This window comes from Rhinolophus sinicus, linkage group LG14 (genome assembly GCF_036562045.2).
Source record: "Rhinolophus sinicus isolate RSC01 linkage group LG14, ASM3656204v1, whole genome shotgun sequence".
NCBI lineage: Eukaryota > Metazoa > Chordata > Mammalia > Chiroptera > Rhinolophidae > Rhinolophus > Rhinolophus sinicus.
In genome coordinates, this window is record NC_133763.1 from 48,797,889 (window position 1) to 48,821,019 (window position 23,131).

Sequence of the window (23,131 nt, forward strand, 5' to 3'; positions counted from 1 at the left end):
CGTTACCTCCGCCTTCCCAGCCTCACTTCACCCTCCTGTGTTTCCACAGCAGGTTTATATTTTTATCACAGCAGGAGTGGCTCCACTGGAGTCCACAGATGTAAAGATGAGCACGCTCTGCCTTATGACAAGGAGAGATCCAAAGACCTTCTCTTGGCTCCCTTGGGACGTTTCATTTGGCAATGACTTGGTTCTGGATCTCTGTCTAGTTGCCTTCCCCAGGTCTCAGAATAATATCCCTGAGGAATACTCAGTATGCAGACTTTCTCCTCCCTTCTTTCCTTTCCTTTCACCTCCCTCCTTCTGTCCCTTCCGTGTTCCTTCTGGCTCTGGGGTCAGAATGAGTTCAAACCCTAGCTCCACCACTTGTTAGCTGTGTGACCCTAGAAAAGCCTCTTAACCTCTCTGAGCCCATTTTCCTCTTTTAGGAAATGGGGATAGTCCTAGTCCCCCTAAAGATAATCCTCTCATTGGATTGTTTCAAGAATTACATGTACGTACATACAAAATACTTAAAACAATGCCTGATACAAGGTAAGCATCCAAATAAATATTTGCTAGTATTAGTACTAACTTTCTTTGACTTGTTCAGTGAATAACTAAGTGATAATCAATATTTAATAGAAACCCCTAACCCTGGAATCTGAGTTAAGCTGAGTGGTATTTTGGATTTGGGCCCAACCCCCACTCACTTGCCCAAATCCCTCTGTCTAGGATGCTGCAACCAACATTCCATACCAGAGAGTCAGTCATTTGACTTAAGACTTGTTCCCCCTGAAAGCACAAATACCACATAAAGTCTTATCAATCATTTATAATGCCCTCATTGAAGTAGTCCCAGACAACCCCAGCTGGAAATAATAATAACTCATATTTGTATGGCACTTGAAATTTACAAAGCACTCTCACATACTCCTGTTCTTTTGATCCTCAGAACAGTGCTATGGGGTGGAGGAGAAGGTATGATTAGGATGGTGGCCATTTTAGAGAGGACAACACTGAGACTGGCTGAATTGGGGGGCACAGGTTCCCACAGCTGGCACACCATGCAGCTGGGCTTCACGTTCAAGTTCTGTGTCGCCCAGGTCCAAGCTCCTCCCACCTCTGAAGCCTTTGGCAGCAGTCCGGAACTAAGAGACCCTACGTGCCTCGTACAGAATCGTGGAGGCTGGCAGCTTGCGCTTTTGTGTTCATGAGTTTAGAGACCTGGGGAATGTCAGGATGCAATGGGACTTGCGAGGTCATCTGTTCAAGAACCCAGGATGGGAATCAGATTTACTGAGCTCATACCCAGCTCTGTCACTTACTGATTACCCTTGAGAATGGCATTTCATGTCTGGGTTCTTTCATTTTTTTTTTGTTTAATCACGTTTAAAACAGGGCCAATAACAGTCGTCCTTCAGTAGGGTTTTGGGGACATCCAATGACAGCACTGAGTGAATGAGTGTTAGCCATGATCACTAGCCCTTCAAGTCACAGCTGGTAAGATTATTTCGGAGTTCCTTGCCTTTTAAAGATGGAGAAGACTAGGAGATCACCGGGTCCCACCTCCACATTTTATAGACACTAAGAACTAGGAAGCCGTGGTAGCTTGCAGAGCCTGGAAAAGCAGCGTCTGGAATCCAGCTCCTTGAATCCCCACCTGGGACCTTTAGCCATCTGCTGTGAGCCGCGTCCTCTGAGAGGAATGTGGGAAGATGATTCCATCATTCAACATGTATTTATGCCGAGCCCTGAAAATAGCTACTATGGAGGGTTACATTTATAATCTATTTGGATTGGCAAGTGCTAAGTAATAACAACATTTAATCAGCATTTAATTAGTAGAACAATTTGTATGAGGCCATTGGTGGAATGCACAAAGCACGTGGGAAAGGAAAGGGCTCCATTAATTAAATAATTTAATGATAAATGTATATACTATTATTAACCAGTTTTACGCCCAATAAATTTAATAATAAAAGTGAATAAATAAATTTTCAAAAGCAAGCATTTTTATTGCGCTCCTAACTGTGTGAGGCATTTTATCAGGCTTAAGAGATATGCAGTCTCTACTTTCTAAAGGCCCTCACAGTTTAGATGGGATGATATATGTGGATACATAAATAACTTCAACACACTATTTTTACAAAAACCCACAAGAAATATATTTACAAGGACTGCAAAAGCATAGATAACTCTAGGACAGGGTTGTCCAAACTGTGGCCCGCGGGCCAACTGCGGCTCGCAATCCATTTTTAATTGACCCGCAGCAAATTCCAAAAATATATTGAGTTTACTTAAATAAACCAGGTGAGGCAATACGTACTTCACCTCGAGTGAGTGGCCCGGCTGTTTGTGTATTTTACCGTATATGGCCCTTGGTAAAAAACGTTGAAAAAAGTTTGGACACCCCTGCTCTAGGAACACTAAGGAGATTATTTCTAAGTGCCTTGGGACGTGAAGGTCCAAGAAGTAACATTGAAACTGGGTTCTGAAGTACAAATAGGAGTTTGCTAGTGTGTAGTAGAAGAAGCCATTTCCAGGAAGACAAAGAAAAAGGCTTTGCAAAGGCCTGGACAAAGAGCATGGCTCATTATGTAGGGAAGTGGAAGACTTGTGTGGCTGGAGATGGAGGTGAGAGTTGCATTGTGTCGGGCAGACAGGAGAGGCAGGTGGGGCCAGATCACAGGTCTTGATGATTCATTCTTGGAGTCTGGATCCTACTGTGTAGAAAAGGAGAACCTGGGACAAAGTTTGAGGGGAGAAATAACCAGGGGAAATTGGAATTTCTTTTTTCTTTATTCTTGGGGGATTTTTTAGTATGTCTACAATGGATGTGGATTACTACAGTCATCACAGGAAACAGGTTATTTCCAAAGAAAGCAGGATCACCCTGGTTTCAGTGTGGACGGCGGACACTCAAAATCAGGGAAGGAAACAGAAAGCCAAGTTAGGAGGTCGTTGCAGTCCCTCAGATACAATTGATGAGAAAATGGCCCACAATTGGAGGTGGAGGCAAGTGAAGGTACCTGAGAGAGGGTGAAAGGGAGAGACTGGAGGGCAGGGAGATGAGTGGATGTTCACTGCCCAGAGAGGAAGGGATCCGGAATGACTTCCAGAAGGTGCTGATTTGAGACTCCAGATGAGTGTCTGACAGCTTTCTGCTGTGGTTTCCATATTCTCAGCTAGACTGAGAATGCCCACAGGACGACGACGTCTGCGTTCCTTGCTCTCCTCCCGCCTTGTACAGAGGAGCCCAGCCCCTCTCTGGCTGTAGGTGCCGATGGACTTGAAGTCTGGGGAGCCCTGGAATACAGCGGGTTCTGCTGAGACTTGTCAGGTGAACTACAGGACACCCAGTGCAATTTGAATGTCTATAAACAACAAATACCTTTTTGATATAAGTATGTCCTATGCAAAATTTGGGACATACATTTTTTAAAAATTCGCTGTTTATATGAAATTCAAATTTGATTCTGTAGTTTTGGTTAGTAAATCTGGCGGCCTTAGTTCTGGGTGTGTGTCGTTGTGTGTATGTGTGTGTGCGTGTGTGTGTGTGTACACATACCGTAGATAGCAGGAACAGAGAGCTGGAGGGGAGAAATGAGATGTGCAAAAGGTTAGTTATTTTAAGGAGGCTTCATTCTCACAGAGGAGACAGGGAGGCATAAGAGACAACAGATGGGTGCGTCTCACTAAGGGACACAGTAAGGCAGAGGGACTTCTAAGCGATACCTTCTTGAGATCACTGCCCCCCCTTGTTTTCACTCCATCTCTTGAAGCAACAATCTAATAACCTGGCTTCCTGTATAACTTGCTCGTCGATCTGGGGACAAGCCCTTTCTGACCCCCATGAACAGGAAGTAGAGGACGTCGTTGACCGCGTGGGTTTTGCGTTCAGACAGTCGGGGTTCACATTTTAGCTGCATGGCCTTGGTCCTATCACTTGCCCTTTTCATCTGTTATCTTCACGTATAAAATGAAAATAATGAAACTCTACCTCAGAGGATCCTTCTAGCATGAAATGGAAATGTGTTTGGAAACGTGAGGGCATTTTTGATCGTCCCAATGCTTGGAGGTTCTGCTGGCATTTAGTGCCCTGGGTCCCAGGTTCTCAACTTTTTCCATCATTCATACAGGACAGCCCTGGTCCCGGATACCAACAGCTCCCTGTTGAAAAAACGCTGATATTCCTGTCCCTTCATTTTGCAATTAAAAAAAGCTGAGGCTCAGAGAGGATAAATGACAGGCTCTTGATGGCTTTCACATAGGAAATGGCCAAACTATTGAGTGAGAGATTGAAAGGGGAAATGAAGCCCATTAAGGGAACTTTCAGCTTTCACTTCTCTGCAGAGTGAATGTGGTACCTGAACAGGTTGGCATGGTGGTGGGAGGCAAACGGCCACTGGGTTCCAGTCTGTGGTGCACAGCTGACTGTGGGACGAAGACAGATTGCTCATTACCCTGGGTGCCCAGGTTCTCATGGGCGGCCCGGGGTCTGCCACCCAGTACCTGGGGTGCCCCTCACACAGGAGGGATAGGACGCAGAGGGAGCCCTCCAATGTCTCTGAAGGAAAGCACGCCTCAGAAGCACTCAGACTTCCTAGACCTAGTGCCCTCGGACACCCCTTCCCAGTGAGCATGAGAACTGGGGGTCCCAGGTACCTGAGCAGGCCGCCTGGGTGGGTGGGAGTGGTCAGTTGCACTAGGACCTATAGCTTGAGCTGCACTTTGGGTCTGGATGCAGAGCTTATCTCTAGAAATGGCTTGAAAGGCATCTAGTCCAAAACCAACATATCGTAACATGCAACTGTCATCTTTTCATGATTTTACTCCCTGTGGGGCCATCCTAAGCAAGTTGCACCTATTGCCTCATTTACCTCTGCCAGGTAGGGGTTTGTATTCCCAGGTATTCCACACATGAGGGAAAAGAATAGAGCATCAGTAAATTTACCAGAGCCCAAAAGATGATAGTGGCAGAGGCGGGGGTTTGAATCAAGGTCCAGCGGATTCCACAGCCACTACACGGCTTCCGGGAAGAAGCTGAGCTGGGGAAAGGGAGGTACCCAAGAGGGCGCTATGCCTGGACACGCTGGCACCCAGGCCCCCACTCCTGTTTCAGTGTGTTTTCTGCCACGCCGTCGGCGGCCGGGCGTGGATGTCAAGGCCTCCCCTTGTGTTGTGGGGAGGTCGCCCAGAACTTCCTTTCCAGCTTTCATTCCCCGCAAAGTAGCTGCAGTGAGGACGTGATGTGAATAGCAAAACCTGCAAGGCTGGAGGCCTTGCCTTCCCGCCCCCAACCCGGAGCCTCGGGACTTCAAAGCGAAAGGAAGCGCGTGCGGAAGGGAGGGTGTGTGTGTAAATCTCCGGGGCCTCGGAGCTGCGAACATTCGCGGCGCCCCCGCCCGCCCTGCCAGGTGTCCGCGGGGCCACTCGGCCAGATCCGCCCCGGGCTCGCCGCGCCCGCCCGCCCCCCGCCCTGCTCGCTGCTGGCAGCTTTCATGTGGATCAAGGCCGGGAAGATGACAAGCCTCCTGACTGATAGATACACGGAGACTTCGCTGGTGATTTATTGGCTTTCTGCACCTGACGAGAACCACTAGGCGTATCTGAGGAGGGAAATATATGGGCTTTCCTGACTCCAAGTGGCAGCCTCGGGGTGAGCATGTGAGCTCAAGCTGGGCAGGGAAAGCGGAGCTGTGCACCGGCCTGTGTTTTGTAAGCGGGCCCAGGTCATAAAAGTGTCAGCACGCGATATATTTCTTGTGGGGGATCCTCTCTGGGCTCTTGCCAACGCCTTCTCTCCCGTGGCTGGCAGCCCAAGCTAGGTAAGGGTGTCCCCAGCCATCCGCCCTGAAGTCACCGCCCCGGAGCGCGATGCTGGATGGGCCAGCCACCGGGCGCTCTGGTCCTTACACCCATCTGGGGTCTCACAATCACGTGTGGCCCTGGGGACAGTGCAGGGCTGGACTTCAGAGCTCAGAGCTGGAGTCAGACCCACATGGGAATTCTGAACTATTACTCATTGATGGGGCATCTAAGCAAGTTACGTAACTCCCCTGTATCTGCTTCCTCATCTGTACAATGGGAATGCTAATAATACACACTGAAGATGGTGGGGCAATGATGTATTTAGGGAATAAAGTTCCAACCCGGCTCTGAAGGATGACATTGCTAGGAAGCGGTCAGGAAGAATAGCGTGGCTGTTCTCTAATTGTCCTGTCACCCAGTGTGCCCCACTATTATATGAGTGTATGTAACAGAGCTTCTGGTAAGGCAGAGATCAAGTTTACCTTCTCTTATGTCTGGAAATAGAGACTCCAGGTCATCTACAGGATTTAGATTTCCTGGGGCATAAAAAGATTTATTCGAAGGTCTTCCTTGGTTTTGTAACGGTGGAGGACTAATGTGTTCTGACCTTGGGAGACAGAGAACCTTCTCTGACTGGGGGGGGGGCAGGGAGAGGGGGTTGCAGGTCCTTAAATCCTCTAGTCTGCAAAGCCAATCCCCAAAGAAGAATTGTATCAATTTCTAAAAGCACAGGAACCGTCTGATAGAGAAAAATCCCAAGGCTGCCAACTCTTGCGTCCCAAGATTTGGAAACAGGAAGACCTGAGAGGGTAGACTGGGGTGCTACCAACCAAGGCCCAGGGGCAGAGAGGGCCAGTTAGGCCACAGGAATAAAATTGAGGAAAATGGAAGCCTGGCTCATAACCCCATCTTAATACAATAGCCAAGAGAATGGCCAAGGAGGTCGGTGTTTGCATCGCATGGTGTAGCTGATGCTGGAAGCTTCCCCAGAACCACCTGCTTGGCCCAGCGGTTGCATTTGGGGGTAAGATGGCCGAGCACGACCATGTGAACCCAAAATCTCTGTTATCAGGACCGTCACGTGGGCGGTCCCACCAAGGGTGTTCTAGCAGCCTAACCCAAGTCAGCGTCCACACTGGGCAGAATTCATGTTCCAAAACACCGTCCAGGGCAGCAAGATGAATAGCAGTCGTCAAGCGATCAGACTCTGAGTCTTCTGTCTTGAAACTGGAAGTCCTCGGTGTTCTCAGGCAGTTCAGGGTGAGGATGGGGGCAAAGAAAAGGACACTGAATGTCCTGTTCTCAGGGTCGATGTGAGGGGCCTGAAAAATAAGAGCTCACACTGCATTTGGACCCCAAGTCGGTGAGAACAGTTTTATGACTATGATGAATTCCAGTGCTTCTACCACTAATTGTTCTGTCTTCAGGTAAAGTGCAGGCTTAATATACTGGACTCAAGAAATACTTGTTGGGTATCCATTCTGCCGTGATATTTGGAAATAACTCTCAATTTTGTTGGCAACCAGTTTTTTAAACGTATACATTGACAATAGGCTTTACTCTTGTCACTTTCTTTCTTTTTCATCTCCTGCCTTGGTCTTGGGGAAAAAAAAACATTTTATGAGTGAATGTGCCGCTGGATGACTTCATGTAGGTGTTCAGTAAAGAAAGGAGTGGCTAACGCAGGTGAAGCCACACAGTAAAAGCTGTAGTGTGGAGCAGGTGCTCACAAGATGAGTTCATAGCGCTCCCTACATCCCCCAGGTGGGGGGAGAGCTGCTGTCCCTCCCACACCTGACCTCACTACCTGCCCACCCACAAGCAGGCCAGCACCAGCCCCCAGTGCCCCTCGGGTGCAGGTTGAGAAAAGGCACCCTTCCCCAGAGGCCCCTTACCTTGTTGGGGCACATGGCTTAGGGATCAGAACACAGGCCGAATGGCAGTCCAGGGCTTCCTGCACAACCAGGGGGAGACCCAGCCCTCCAGCTGCTCCCGTCATCTGCCTTCCCCTTGTACACCTCCCTGGGAGCTCCTTGTGGACACTCGTGGTCCAAAGTCACGGGATTCCCAGTTCTACCATTTCTACTGTGTGTGATTCGGAGCTCATTGGTTCATCTTTCTGATAACTTCCCCCTTTTGTAAAACTGGGATAGAGTTGCTTCTCTCATAGCACTTTTGTGAGGGAAATGGAATTCTCACTAAGCAGTAATCTGGATATTCCCAGCCCACCACCCCCTCATGTTTCTAATGACAACACCATTTGACAAGATTGAGGAATAAAAGATAATTCTAAACCTTCGAGCTGGAAGGGGCTTCGAGAATGAGTAAAGGATGATCAGACCGCAGGTAGTCAGGCCTTGCCGACAGCAGGACTTTTTTCCTCAGGTCCCCCCATGGAGCCCTGGTGTCACCCCAGATCTCCTGCCACAGGCTTCGCGGCTGCGTCTGCCCTTAGCTGGCAGGCCCAGGCCAGTGGCCCCCACTGACAGCCCCAAAGCAAGGCCAGAGGCTGTTCCTTCCAGATCCCCACCACTCCTCACTGCACACAGGCTTGTCAGCAGGCAGGCTCTCGATAGCGTCTGCAGCACAGGGCCGAGCTGAACCCGAGCTGTGACAATAGGCAGTGGTCCTTCACTCCATTGCAGAATTCTTCTTCTGGAAGATTGAAATGGTGCCTCTTCTTGACTTTCAAGAGTTCTGTAAATGCTGCGGCCTGCTCCTCATCGCGCAGCCAGCCCTCCTGGGCTTTGGCACGTACAGTCCAAGAAGACAGTGATCCAGAGGAAGGCTCCCGGGCACACTTGGTTCTGGCAAATTCTGGGATACTCTGAAACTACATCACATCCCAACAAGAATGGCAGGAAGATCTGGGGCTCGGAGAAGAGTCAAGGGAATATTTTTGTGTGTGAATTGAGGACACACAGCCATCTGGGAGAGCAGCCTGGAAGAGTCTCCAGGAACCCAGCCTTGAAGAGGGGCCCAGGGCCACTTACCCAGGCCCCAAACTCCCCCTGAAGAAGTAAAGCTGCAGAGTCGAATGCTTTAAGACGTGGGCTTTCCATTGAGCTGACTTGGGTTAGCCAGACTGAGGGTGAGATGACCCTAGGCAAGAAATGTAACATTCTTTATTCATTCACCTGCCCAAAAGTCCATAAAGTACCACAAAAATATCTCTGTTTTTATCCAGATGATAATAAAACTGAATATTGACAAGGTCTGACGATGTTGCTCACCTTTTTTGATATCAGAGGAATTATTCATTATGAATTTGCACCCACTGGACAAACAATTAACCAAGTTTACTATTTGGAAGTGCTGAAAAGGCTGCATGAAAAAGTTAGATGACCTGAACTTTTCGCCAACAATTCATGGCTCTTGCATCACGACAATGCACCAGCTCACAAGGCACTGTCTGTGAGGGAGATTTTAGCCAGTAAACATATAACTGTATTGGAACACCCTCCCTACTCACCTGATTTGGCCCCCAATGACTTTTTTCTTTACCTGAAGATAAAGGAAATATTGAAAGGAAGACATTTTGATGACATTCAGGACATCAAGGGTAAGACGACAACAGCTCTGATGGCCGTTCCAGAAAAAGAGTTCCAAAATTGCTTTGAAGTGTGGACTAGGCGCTGGTGTCAGTGCATAGCTTCCCAAGGGGAATACTTGGAAGGTGACCGTAGTGATATTCAGCAGTGAGATATATAGCACTTTTTCTAGGATGAGTTTGTGAACTTAATTGTCGGACCTCGTACATAAAGTTTAATTTTCCCCCAAGTACACTTTTAGATTATCACAATCTCCAGAGTGTTTGTTTTGTTTATGCATACTTTACAGACCTCTCTCTGTGGGAGAGAGAAAGAGAGGGAGAGAGAGAGAAAGAGAAATACCTACTTTTAAATTCTAAAATAAAAGAGTATGTTACCTGATTTTTGTGTGTTCCCAAAGAGCCATCTAGAAATCAATGCAAACCTAGAGGGTCTGCCTGGAGGAGGGTCACAGTTCTGACTGAATTCAGGACAGGTCCCAGGAAGTCTGAGCCTGCAGTCGTCCCCTAGTTTCTAAACTATATCGTTGGGCCAACGATATCAAGACATTTATCTTTCTTTGCTTTCTACCATGGCTGTTTGAGATATTTCCACCAGGGGGCAGAAATCACAAAGATTAAAAATACTAAAGACAAAACAAAAGAACTTCCTGATGAGGAGGTCAGTGTGTGGTTTGGATCTTAGAGAAGAAATCAGGAAATCTGAATATACTTCCCATTTGTAGACCATTGATTTTTCTACACGGAAAAGGCAAACTTGTTACACGAGGGCCAACTTTTTCTGTCAGGGGCCAGATTATAAATATTTTAGGATTTGCGGGCCGCACAATCTCTGTCTCAACTACTCAACTCTGTTGGTGCAGCAAATGGGTGTGGCTTTGTTCCCATACAACGACTTACCACAACAGGCAGCAGGCCAGATTTGGCCCAAAGGCTATAGTTTACAGACCCTTGCGTCTGCCTCTGAGTATAAATATGGACATGCTGAAACTTTTCCTTAGAGCTCAGGCTAGCTACAACTAAACATCCCCCCTACCCCCTGTCCAACCCCAAGCTCACATCTTAGGAAGAGGCCTGGAGGTAGAGGGACAAAGAATGACACCAACACAGCCCCAAGCCCGTGGTAAGGCCTGGAGGTATTAATAGAAGGGACCCATGTAGCCCACCTCCAGCACAGTGCCTGGCACACACTGGTACTTGGTTTTCTGAATAAATGTAGTTAATTGGTTGATTTCTGGGAAGGTGAGTTTGCTATTTCATTGTCCCAGAGTACCTTCATTCTCTAGGTCAGTCACCAGCTTCCACACTCTGTCCCACAATCAACCTCCTTTGCCAAAGTCAGTAGTAGTGAGAGCAGTTACCTAGGGTATTTAGCTGATCAATTCTAATAGGGAACACAGAGTGCTTTGGGGACCAGTGTGCCCCAAACATACTGAATGTCCTGATTTCCCCACAGTGATCCTCTCCCATCCCGTGGGACCAGTGGTGTTTGGGGGATCTGTGACCATATGGCGCCAATGGTTTCTAAGATGCATGAAGGGTCTGCCCTGGATGGATGGAGCATCTTAGAATATCCTGTTCTTACACTGTCAGTCCTGTCGCAACTGTACTCTGGGTGCCTAAGCCAGGTTTGGAACTGAGCAGAAGGGGCCACCAAACTGAAGGAAGAGGTACCTCACTATCTTCCATGACTCCTTTGTCCCCTTTGTCCGAAAGGGACATCTAGCTTGAGGCTGGTGGGGCAGTCAGATTTCCGGCCCTGCCACGTGTTTCCCACATTACCCACTACGTGACTTATCACCTGCAACTTGACAGGGTCGACACACAGGGCATCTACGCATTGAGACGAGCTTCCTGCATTAGGCGATTTTCCCCGGATTGAGGATGTGTTCCTGGTGCAGAAGTGAAGACAAGAGTTGAGGGATTCCGATTATCCTCAAGGTCTATGGGGCTGGAGTAGGTTGGGTCGTTTTCTTTCCCTCGACGATTCATCGTGTCCTAGAGAACAGCAGCATGTACAGTGAGGGCTCGATCTGGCCGAGGAGAGCTGGCTGTCCCTCCCTGGATGCCTGGTCTGCCCTGATCCGCCCTGACCTACGCCCGCCTTTCTGCTTCCCCGTCCACATGGGGAGAGGCTGTGGGCTCTTGCTCACGGCTCACCTGGCCCGGCTGTGATTGCCGGAGGGCTGGATGGAGACTGAGACAACCTGACGGATCATCTCATAAACATAGCCCGCAGGAAGGAAAAGAAAATTATGCCAGCAGAATGCACTTACGAGAAATAGATCTGTGCGGTGCAGGGAGAAATGCTTTGATATTAAAATTTTTTGTAACTTAAAAAGGCATGAAAAATGATACCGACCGCTAACTAATCAACATTCCTTTGCGAACGCAGCTTCAGTTCCTAACCAAAAACACATCCCTGCTATTGTCTTGTCTGGATCCAGATGCAAACATGATTAATTAAGTTTCGGGCGAGGAGTGGGAGGGGGGTGGTCAGGATGGATGGCTTGTGGAGGATCATTTTTATACACAGGCCTGGGGAGAACTGCTGAGGCGGGGTGCCTGACCCCACGTGGCAGGGCTGGCCTTCTGTGCACTGCCAGCCACACGGGGTGCAGGGAGCAGGTTGCACCCAGCCCTGCAGGGTCTCTGTACAGCCAGCGGGGCTCTAAGGGAGGCTGTTGGTACAGTCCATTGCTCTACCCGGCCCAGCAGGGCGGAGTAGCAAAGGCACAGGAGATGCCATAGCAGGAGACCTGGGCTCCTCTTGCCCCACTGCTACCACGTCGTCTGGGACCCTGAGCAAGCTGCCTCAGTTTCTACATTTGTCAAATGAAGGGTTGGATTCAATATTCCTTAAACTCTCTTCCCGTTCTGGCTTTTTTGTTTCTGTTGCCCGAGGTCCCTCAGTCATGGCAGATGTTGATCAGTCGACTCCCGAGTGTGGCAGCACTGGTCACCTTTGGGCAAAGGAGCCTGCAAAGGGTGGGGCTGAGAAGCATCCCAGGCGGGAGTGTCTGGGTCAGGTGGTGCTCTGCAGAGAGCCCGGCTGCATGGCGGAGGCCAGCAGGCTTGCTTTCTGACCACTGAGCCTAGCGATGACTCTGTATCACAGTGTACCCGTTAGAAAACAGGACACCAGGTCCCAGTTACCCCGGGGTGTCATGAGGCTGAGCGGTGGCACTCCTTTCTGGTCAGAGAGGATAGTGACATGGTGCCCAGAGCCGTGCCTTCTCCAGGAGTCAGCTCCCCGAAGGAGCTCTGGGCCGGTGTGTGCTGTAACTGAGTGGTTAATGGGGGGGATGCAGAGTGACGCTCTCTGTATCCAGATAACCTCCCCCAACATCCTAACTGTTAGGCAAATTACAGACTTCCTTTGGGCCTCATCGACCTCATCTGTAAAGTGGGAATAATAGACAACATACCTCCTAGGATTGTCATGAATATTAAGTCAGTTAAAAAACCTATAAAATGCTTACAATCAGGCCTGGCATATTCAGTAAGTGCTAAATAAGTGTTAGTTTTTTTTATTGAGGGCCCCTCTCCAGCGTTGGGCACCCACCAAATGTCCCTTTCCTAGGCACTCGCCCTGTCTTCTCTCAGGGAAGAGTAAGTGGAGCTGCCCCAACCTTCAGCTGCACAGAGCAGGCACTTTCATTCATTCACTCGCTCATTCAGCAGACATCACTGAGTACCCACGGTGTCCCAGGCCCTTAGCCAGGCTTTGTGTTGACTATGTTACATGTAGCTTCCAGCTTGGCCAAGCACAGGGCTCCCCGGGAGAGCACACAGTGGGTGCTTCCCGCATGCTGAGGAGGAGCCGGCTTGTACATGAGTCAGAGTGTTACAAGGCCTGCGGACCCCACGGCGGTGCCGGTGGCGAGTGTGACACACAAAACTTCCCAGCAGACTGGAAGGCCCTCCCGTGGGGATTGGAGCCAGAGCCACGCCTAGGATGTAGTGAACTATTTTATTGGGGGTTTTACTGCCTCCTTCTAAAGCCACTGAGTCCACTAACCCTAACCCTCACCCCGGACCGTGTCCGGGACACAAAATGAGTGCCCTGCTCTTGTGAAACAGATTCTAAGAACTGTTGACTCTTCTGAATGTCATTTAAGGTGAAGCGGATCATCCATGGGGGTTCCAGGCGAATCCCAGACCCCCCCGCCCCCACCCCAGCCCCATGGACAATGACTTTCAATTCTTGCCAACAAAGGCCTAATCCCTACAATGTCCAGGGCACTGGCTGTTTTGTCAAGAAACCGAGGGGAGCAGGGATTCCCCTTGGAGGAGCAGCATGAGGATGCCTACAAGACAACATTTCGGGCCCTGCCCTGTGTATGCACCAGGCCTGTAAGCAGGTCCCGTGCTCCAGCTGACCTCTCAGGAAGCCGAGGGCTGTCCTGCTACCTTCTCATTCTGAAGCGGCTACTCACTTCAGGCTGCTTCTCCTGTCCTGGGACTCAGTTTTGTGGGTGTTTCTGCTGTGGTTGTCCTGCGTTTTGTTCTCAAGGCCTTAGGTTTGCACTCATCCCTCGGGTGTTTTCTCTCTCCCTCCACCCCCCTTCCCCCCTCCCCCCCGCAGGAATCTGCCTTCATTTCCCTCCCTCATGACCATGCTTCAGTTTTGAACTGCTTATCTAGATGCCCAGAACTGGGCCCTGGGGCATTTACAGGGCAGGAAAGGGACCCCCAAGCTGTGGAGTACAGAATCCTAATGAGGGTCCCCCCTCTTCAACTCAAGAGGCCCTGTAGGAAAATGGCTCAAGACCCAGAGGCAAACTCTTGCTTGTCTCCCTGACTCAAGACTCCCTGACTCCACTGGTCCTTGAGTACCCCTGAGCTTGCCTGTGATCCCCAAGGAGCGGTTGTGTTCCCACCATGCCCACGTCTGTGTCTGCACAGGCTCTGAGCTTCCCAGGGCCTGGGAGAGCCCAGCTGCCTCTCACCACTGCACCATCTGAATACAGATGCTTAACTTCTCTACGGCTCCATTCTGGGGTGCTTCCCTTCTCTGGGTTTCCATTTTCTTTGGGGTAAATTAGCAATCCCTCCCATATTTGGGTGTACTGAGAATCAAGTAATGTGCTGAAGATTTTCACACACTCTTAAATGCTCACAGCAGCCCTGGGTGGTCGGCACATTCCCTACTTTATGGATGAGAAAATTGGGTGGCTCAGAGAGGTTATGTGGAAACACAAGTTGTGCGGCTTCTAAGTGAGGGTATGACAGCCACTGGAATGAAAACCCAGAACTAGGATTTGCATAGCATTGAAAAACAAGAATGGCTGTTTTCAAAGAATTGATGGTTTACCAGAGAGGCTGAGAGAAGAACTGGTTGGGTTTCTCAGAAAGTGGAAGAAAAATACCTCTTTACCAGATGCATATTTGAAAACTGGCAGAAATCTGTCCACATTCTTTCTAGAAGTAACTGTATTAGTTGAAGGTGGATTTAAAAGAGTATAAAGGTGTGGTAAGGATTTGATGGATTTTAGCTCCATGGTGGATAGAATGAAAATGTTTACAGATGTTGATCAACGTTCGTCTGCCTTTCCAATGTAGGAGACAGAAAACTCTAGAAACAGATTTTTGCCTCGGTCAGATGGGAAGGAACCAACCATGAAGAAATAGAGTACTTATAAGGGTATAGTCAGTTCAACTCTAACAAAATACCATAGGCTGAATGGCTTAAACAATAGAAATGTATTTTCTCACAGTTCTGGAGTCTGGGAGTCTGAAATCAGGGTGCCATCAAAATCAGTTTCTGGTGAGATCTCTCTTCCTGGCTTCTAGACAGCTGGCTTCTTGTTGTGTCCTCACATGACAAGGGAGAAAGGAGAGAGACAGGCAGGCACTCTCTGATGTTTCTTCTCATAAGGGCATTAATTCCCACCCTGATGACTTCTTCTAAACCTAAGCATCTCCCAAGGGCCCCAATACCATCACACTAACGGTTAGGTCTTCAACATATGAATTTTGGGAGGATGCACTCAAGTCTATAGCAGGTATATAAAATTAGTTTGTCAAATATCAGATCACAGCTGAGTTTCTCTAAGAATCCGCTATTATTACTGGAATCCTGAGTTTCTCTAAGAATCCGCTGTTATTACTGGAGCCCTATTTGCTCTAGCTTTAACCGCCAGAAAGTCACAGGACTCTTCTTGTAAATTACCGTGCATGTTGGCTTCATTACCAGCTTTCGTTTCAGCATCTGTAATCACCCAAGTAATCTCATCAGGATGCCTTCGAGGACCGTTAGCTATTCTCTTCCCACTTTATTTGCATGAGCTTTAATAGTAAGATAATTTAATTGTGTGGAGGATTTTAATTGTAGTTAAGATTGTAACGGACTTTACAGATACTAAGCCCACTTTCAGAAACATTGCCTGACAATTTTTATGCAAGCTGGAGAGACACGTACTATTATGATCCTTTCTGAAATGAGAACACGTTGGCTCAAAGGGATTCAGGGCTCAGATTACCCAGCAGTGAAGAGGCAGCATTTGCGCTCCTCCCAGGTCATCTCATGTCGAGGCCAGGTCTCCTGAATCCATAGATGCCTTTATTTTTTTTAGGTTTTTTTTAATTACTTTCAACTGGACAAAACAACAGTGATTAGACATTTATATGCTCACAAAGTGATCAACCCAACAAGTCTACTACCCATCTGACACCATCCATAGCTATTACAATACTGTTGGATGTATCCCCTATGCTGTGTTTTATGTTCCATACCTATATTTTTTAAATTATAGTTCACATTCAATATTATTTTCTTTTAGTTTCAGGTGTACAGTGCAGTGGTTAGGCACTTGTATGCTCGGAATTTATGAAGTGATCCCCCCATAAGTCTAGTACCCATCTGACACTATACATAGTTTTTACGGTATTAACTATATTCCCCACACCCAACCCTCCAACCCCGCTCCCATCAGTTTGTTCTCTGTACCTGTGAGCCTATTTCATTTTGTTTGTTTATTCTGTTCCTTAGATTCCACGTATAAGTGAAATCATATGGTATTTGTTTTTCTCTGTCTGACTTATTTCACTTAGCATAATACTCTCCAGGGCCATCCATGTTATTGCCAATGGTAAGATTTCATTCTTTTCTATGGCCAAGTGATACGCCATTGTATACATGTACCACTTCTTCTTTATCCAATCGTCTATTGATAGGCATTTTGGTTGTTTCCGTACCTTGGCGATTGTGAATAGTGCTGAGGTAAACATAGGGGTGCATATATTTTTTTGAATTAGTGTCTTGGGTTTCTTTGGATAAATACCCAGGAATGGAATTGCTGGGTCGTACGGTAGTTATTTCTAGAACAAACAAAACTCCTCGTCTTCAGGATGACTGGATGACATGCTCCCTAATAGAACAAAGGCCAACCGGGTGCATAGCAGTGACAGCAAACTGAGTATGGGATGACGTGTAGGAGTAACAGACACATCCCCACACGCTTCCTCACGTATGTCATTCATTTGTACCCTCAGTAGCTTCGTATAATCCAAACACTGCAGAAACAGGGAGCAAGGACAACATACTCCTTGGCTTTAGAAGGCATGATCTAGGCATAAGACCGAAAAAATAGGAAAGAAGCAGTGAACGAGCAGCACCCATTTTTTTCCTGCCTTCCCTTCACCAACATCCTCCTCTACCTCCAAGCCAATAGAGGAAATCCTCTGAGCTGCGTAGAGAAGAGCGTTGAAGAGGAAATAAGAGGGTTAGATGCTGCATAGAAGTTGTGCATCCTTCCACACTGTCCCCTCCCTATGGCCAAATCACAAAGGAACCCTTTAAAATTGGGACATCTGAGAATGGAGAGAACCCATGTCTTGCTACTTGCATGAAGTCCAGAGAGACTTAAATTATGACCAACAACGGGGGAGAAATGGTGGCATAATGTAATGGAGCCAAAGGCTACCCTGAGTTTTCTGTGTCCCTGAAGGGGTGTGGACGGCCTTCTGAAAATACCCAAGGCTCCTGAGTGAGACACAGAAGATACTTGGGAGAGCGCAAGCTCATAGGTAGGGCCTTGGGACCAGCACAAGGAAACATCAGAACTGTGCAGGCCATGAACAGGACTGCTGAAGTTCTGTGAGCACGTAGCCGCATCTCAGAGGATTGCTGGTGTGTGGGAGGGTGTCTTGGGTGGATACAGTCCAGGGTGCATCTGACACAGCAGGTCATCAGAGCACCAAGGCAAACCAAGGCTGAGAAGTAGGGCCCAGCCCCACCCCCAGCCCGCCACGCCATGTTGGCTAGTGTGACAGCAGCCAGACAGTGGTGGGACAGCCCTCTCCCTACAGAAACAAAGACCAATCAGAGATAAGGAGAAAGGAGAAGAAAACCTTGACTGTGACTCAGTTATAACACATACTGGCTGGGAAATCACTGAATTTAACTGGGCTTACCCAAAAATAATTGACTAATTTTTCTGATTCAATTTGAATGAGGAATCAAGATAGAAACTAAGGCTAGAAACAGGAAAAATAAAGAAAGGTACCTTTTTTGCCCACTTAACTCTGTATTTTGTGAAATGAATAGTTATGTTAGTTATCACTTGTGATTATCGAATGTCAACATTATGCCAAGTACTTTATACATCATCTCATTTAATCGTAACTTCATGATGTATGTATTACTATCCTCCCTAAGACCAATTAAGTTACCTGCCCGAGGTCACCCTGCTAATCAGTAAAGCCAAGATTTGTATCTGTATCTATATGACTCTAAAAATTACATTCTTGGGATTGGAAAGAATTTATCCAGGATAACATCGGCACCTTTGAATTATAAACCACATGACTATATTGTTACCTACATAACAATAAATATAATTGAAATAATAAAAGTAAAGCTCATGTTTTTGACAGCACATTATCCCAGTCTCCATCTCCTCCCCCACACAAAAGCCCAGTGGTATTCACAAACCATTGGATTCCTCTCCCATCTCTTCTTTACAAGTGTCCGTAAAGCACTAACCCCTGAGAGCCAGACTTCAGCGGGGCAACAGAACTGTCCTTTCCTTTAATGAGGGCGAGCAGGCAGTGCAGGCTTAGATGGCCTTGTGCCCTGGTGAGAAACTTTCAAGATGCAGGCCCCTTAAAAGATCTGAGATGTGCAAGTCTTTCTTTGCTCACTGACAATGTTTGCTCATTAACTCGTATGTGACTGCAGACTTTGGACAGGGCGGGGATGTGGGAGAGGTTTGCTGGAAGACCCCATGTACTGGGGGAAGGGAGGGCAGTGCAGGCAGAGTATCCCTTGCTCTCAAACCTCTGCTCTGTCCTAGACACATGGCAAGCCAGCACCACTGGTTTCCTGTCACATTGCCCATGGCCTTATAGGAAGAGAGGATTCTTCATCTGAACAAGGGACAGAAAACATAAAATCATGGCCCTAGTTGAATGGAGCCTCAGGATTTAGATTGTCATCGTACACCTAATCCTTGGAAGTGGGGGAGAAGGGACTCTTCCGAAACTGGCTTTAGGAAGGGGAGGAAACAGAATGGTACTTCGAATGTCTCTGATCCCATTTTTCAAGGAGAACTCATCACCCTTTCCTCAATATCTGTATCTATAAACTTTGGAAAATTAGACAGAAAATAAGAAGGAGAATGAAGGGAAAAGAGGAGAGGGGCAGAGATAGGTGAGGCAGATCCATTTGTGAGTGGTTTTCATTTGTTCATGAAATTATCTGTGTCACCAGTTTAGGATACATGTATGGCTATACCTCTCTTAATTTTCCCAAAGCTCATGCGTGTTATATTAGGGAGTCCAGATCTCATTTTTAAATCCTCCCCTAGTATCTCACCTACCCTCTCAGATTGCCCGAGAGTTCCAGGAGCTTATGCAGTGGAAGTGAAATTTGTAATAATCTCCTGGAGAGAGAACTGAAGGCTGTTGGTCTTTCTTGACTTCACAGCTACTCGTGACTTCTGACGTGGTGGTGGCTTTGCCCAGGTCACTGTGGTCCTCCATGCAAAACATATAACACTTTTGAACTCACATGTGCTTGCTCAGCCATCATTCTCAAGAGCGCAGACATGGGTGCCTGAGTGCTTGTGTCTGGAGGAGCTCCCAGCATGAGCCTTAAGCGCTGGGCCCAAACCGAGCAGCCCTCCTCAGGCTGATCAATTGCATCACTGGTCCCGGTTCTTCACCCCGCCCAGCATCCCTGCCTTTGCTGTGTATCTTTGGAGTTTCACCACTAAAGGGGCGTAATATATTTCCCTGCCCCTTAAATTGAATTTGTCCATATGACTTGCCCGGGTCAACAGAAAACAGAGGAAGTGACGGTGTATCCATTGTAATACTAGGCCTTAAGAAGCCGCATGCATTTTCACTTGTGGAACTGAATTGCACCATCCCAGTCAAGGCCAGCCTAGATTAATAGAACTTCAACAGACCCATATATACTTGAACAAGCCTTTTGGAGATCAGCAGAAGCATACAGCTGAGCTCAGCATCAGTCGCTAACTCCTAAGCTAAATAGCACTGGTTGGTTTTGCCACTGATATTGTGTGGTTGTTTGTTACACAGCATTAGTGTGATTATTGTTAACTGATCCATGGCTCTGTGTTGAGCTCAGGCAATCAACCTTGATTCCCTCCTTCCTCAAGATAATTTCATTTTCAGGGCCTTCATAGATCTTCCGTATCCCTGGCCTTAATTAGGGCTACCTTGGCCCACCTCTAGTGGATCACCATAACTTTGACCTTGGGACACAGGGTTGAGAGCTCAGGCCCCATTTTCCCAGAAGGCCTCTGGGGTTCTTTTGCAAATAATTCATAACCCCCCTTGCCAGAGCTTCCCTTCCCAAGGAGATAGGCAATTTAATGAAGTCTCAAACACCAAAAAGGAACCACCCATTTCTTCCTTTTCATGTTGTTGGTTTCCTTGTACACAAGCTTAATACAACTTTGTCTAAACAAACAAACAAACCAACAAGACCCAGAAGTTCCAATTATATCCTTCTCTCAGAAAATTATAATCTGATCGGTTAGCTCTTACATAACTAACAGAGATTCCTTAGGATCTGTCTTGGCAGAGTCCTGAGAGCATCTCTGGGGCTGGAAAAGTCTCAGATGGTACAGTGTGTTTATATAAACTTAAGTCTTGGAGTGACATCCTATTATACATTATAGGGTAATGATTTTATGAACTAGTTTTACATTCAATAAAACTGAAGCAATAAAAGGTTATATATCGCCCCAGCTTCAAACATCTAAGGAAAGACAGATCCGGGATTAGAACTAAAATGTTCAAGTTCTCTCTCTCCATTCAGATTTCTTGACACTCAAATCATGTTCTGCTGTCTGAGGGAGCCCAGTATATAGGACCTCTCTTTCCTGCCCGTGTTCTTTACAAGTTGATATTTAAAGGACTGGTAAACAGAGACCAAAATACCCTTTGTTTCTAACAGAGGTCAGGTTGGATGGAGGATGTGGCTATCTGTTAGCCAAGTAGACCTGCCAACTCTGGACCCCAATGAGGAAAAGGACCCTTCCCCTAGAAGAGCAGAACAGAATGCCTCCTCTCTGTGAGCAACTCATTTCCAAGAGGAGGAGGGTAGAGCTGAACTTTGTGCGCCCAGATGTATCAGTCAGTTAAGACACTTCATTTTCCCCTGGGGAAGTATGAGTAATGGAGAGAAAAAGGCCAGGAGCTACACTAAATGAGCTCGCTTTAACAACGGAAACATTGTGAGTTGGGTGAAAATGTTCCTACAATACACCAGCTTTATTTTATATGCATCTAAGTTAGTCTTGATTTAAAAGCCTGTGTCTCACCCAGCCCACTTCCATAAAGCCAGACACAGATATGTCTTCTGTCTCTATGTTAACAAAGAAAAGAGTCGTTTGTTAAGCTTTAAACAAACTCTGAGGTACTGTGAAGTGGAGGGAGATGGAGTGTACACTGAACCATTCTGAAATCACACCACCGTATTCAACAATCAGTTCTGCCTCTGTGTAAAATGAACCTGGCTAACCCTGACACGGAAAACCTCTCTGTATTTCATCAATTCATTAGCTAATAATGGTCTATCTAATTCTAATCAAGTTGCCATTTCCCATCCCATTCCCACCTTCAGATGTAGTAATGTTCTTTTAGGCACAAACTGGTTCATCTTCTTCTAGAAAAATTATCTATTGGAAGAATCTAGATCTTAAATAGTTTGCCATTTTAGCATATTCCCAATGTATTACCTATTCCAGCTGCTTATTGGCTCCTGTGGCCAATGCACAATGTATTATGAATGTTTAAAGAATAAGAATTGATAGATGGATTCCCCCAAACCATGGCAGCAAAGATTACCGATTGCCAAAGCCCTTTATAAAGTAGGTGGAAAGCAGGAATGGTTCTCATCATAGCCTGTCTCCACCATCTTGATTCATCTACAGTGAAAAAGGAGGAGGGTATGGTGTGGAAATGTGTGTGTGTGTGTGTGTGTGTGTGTGTTTCAAATTGCATTTTTTTTTTGCTACATCGCCAGTGAGATGATTAAAGAACTTTAGCTCTTTGCAACCGGCTCAGCCATAAGTTTGACTATGCTTTGCTTTCCCAATATGGTTCTCATTTGCTTTTAACCTCATTCATTTCTTATTATTTTTGTGTCTCAGAGAAAAAGGCAGCAAGGAAAATCAACCTTGGGCTTCGTTAATTAAGGCCTGCATTCTTGCTGGTATATTTCAGAAAAGACAATCGGTTCCTTTTGCCCCACTCTCTGGAGAACCTTGTAATGTGGTTCCATTCATTCATCAGGGGTCTGTGTGGCTTTGGGGCCTGTCCCGGTATGGTGGTCCTTAAACTCGTTTTCATATGGAATTGTGGACATTGTGTCAGTTTGTAAAGCTAGTATTTCTCTCTGCAGAGTTCCAGCAAGCAGCCAGTAGGATAATCTCAGAAATCCTCATTGGGGAGAAGACGGGAGCAAAGATTTTTATCGGACTGTGGTTTTCATAAGACAAAGAAAAAAGGTAAGCACTAGATCTCTTCCTCTCTCCCCCACCCCCCACCCAAATACCAAGCATTCTACTTCTGATTCCTTGTTTATTTGGTATATGAGATCATGACCCATCTTAAGCTCAGTTTCATTTTTTATGATAAATAAAAATAAAGGCAGGGAACTTTGCGGTTATTTTCTAGAATGCAGAACCAGATAGAGTCAGGGAAAAAAAGCCATATGTCTGCCTTCTCAAATCTCTTTCCCTCTTCACCTTTATGTCTTCTGGAAAGAACATTGATGTGGCTGAGTCATTTTACCCAAGCCTCTTGTCATGTCCACCAAAAGAGAACATCCAGGCTGAATTCCATAGGTAAGCATGGATCGATCCTTAAAGAAAATCCTCCGTCTCTATTCAGCAGCCACTATTGTGCTCCAGGCAGTGGTGTGAGTGTTGTAGAGATTCAGAGATGAGCTCACAGTTGCGTATATAGGGAGTGCATGTATACAGGACAGATGTGGAACAGAAAAAGGAGAAGAAGAAAGGGATTGGGGGGGCAGAAACATGCCCCCTTGTGATGTTAATCTCAATGTCCTCGGTTTAGTTGACTCCTCACATATCATCACAGGTCTCATCTACTTCTCTAGCTCTGTAGCCAGCTGAAGTGTGGTTAGGGTGGAGAGCAACGAGGATGCCAAAGCCTGCATGCAACAGAAGAGGAAGTCGAGATGGTGACTATAGACCTCCCTTTTGAAAAATATCTTTGTAAACAACAGAGTTAAGGAAGACGGTCAGTGTTTAGAAGGTCAACTTCTCACTTCTCTGATGATGTTGA

General features: G+C 46.9%; 1 long non-coding RNA gene across 4 annotated transcripts in view; it reads left to right on the forward strand.

Annotated features, from left to right (window-relative positions):
• Window positions 1-23,131, forward strand: part of LOC109446805 (uncharacterized) — a 158,227-nt gene that overhangs the window by 125,621 nt on the left and 9,475 nt on the right. For all 4 annotated transcript variants that reach the window (XR_012491639.1, XR_012491638.1, XR_012491640.1 and 1 more), the window contains 2 exons: window positions 22,224-22,329; window positions 22,589-22,668. This is a non-coding gene — a long non-coding RNA (uncharacterized LOC109446805). The remainder of the gene's footprint in view (window positions 1-22,223; window positions 22,330-22,588; window positions 22,669-23,131) is intronic.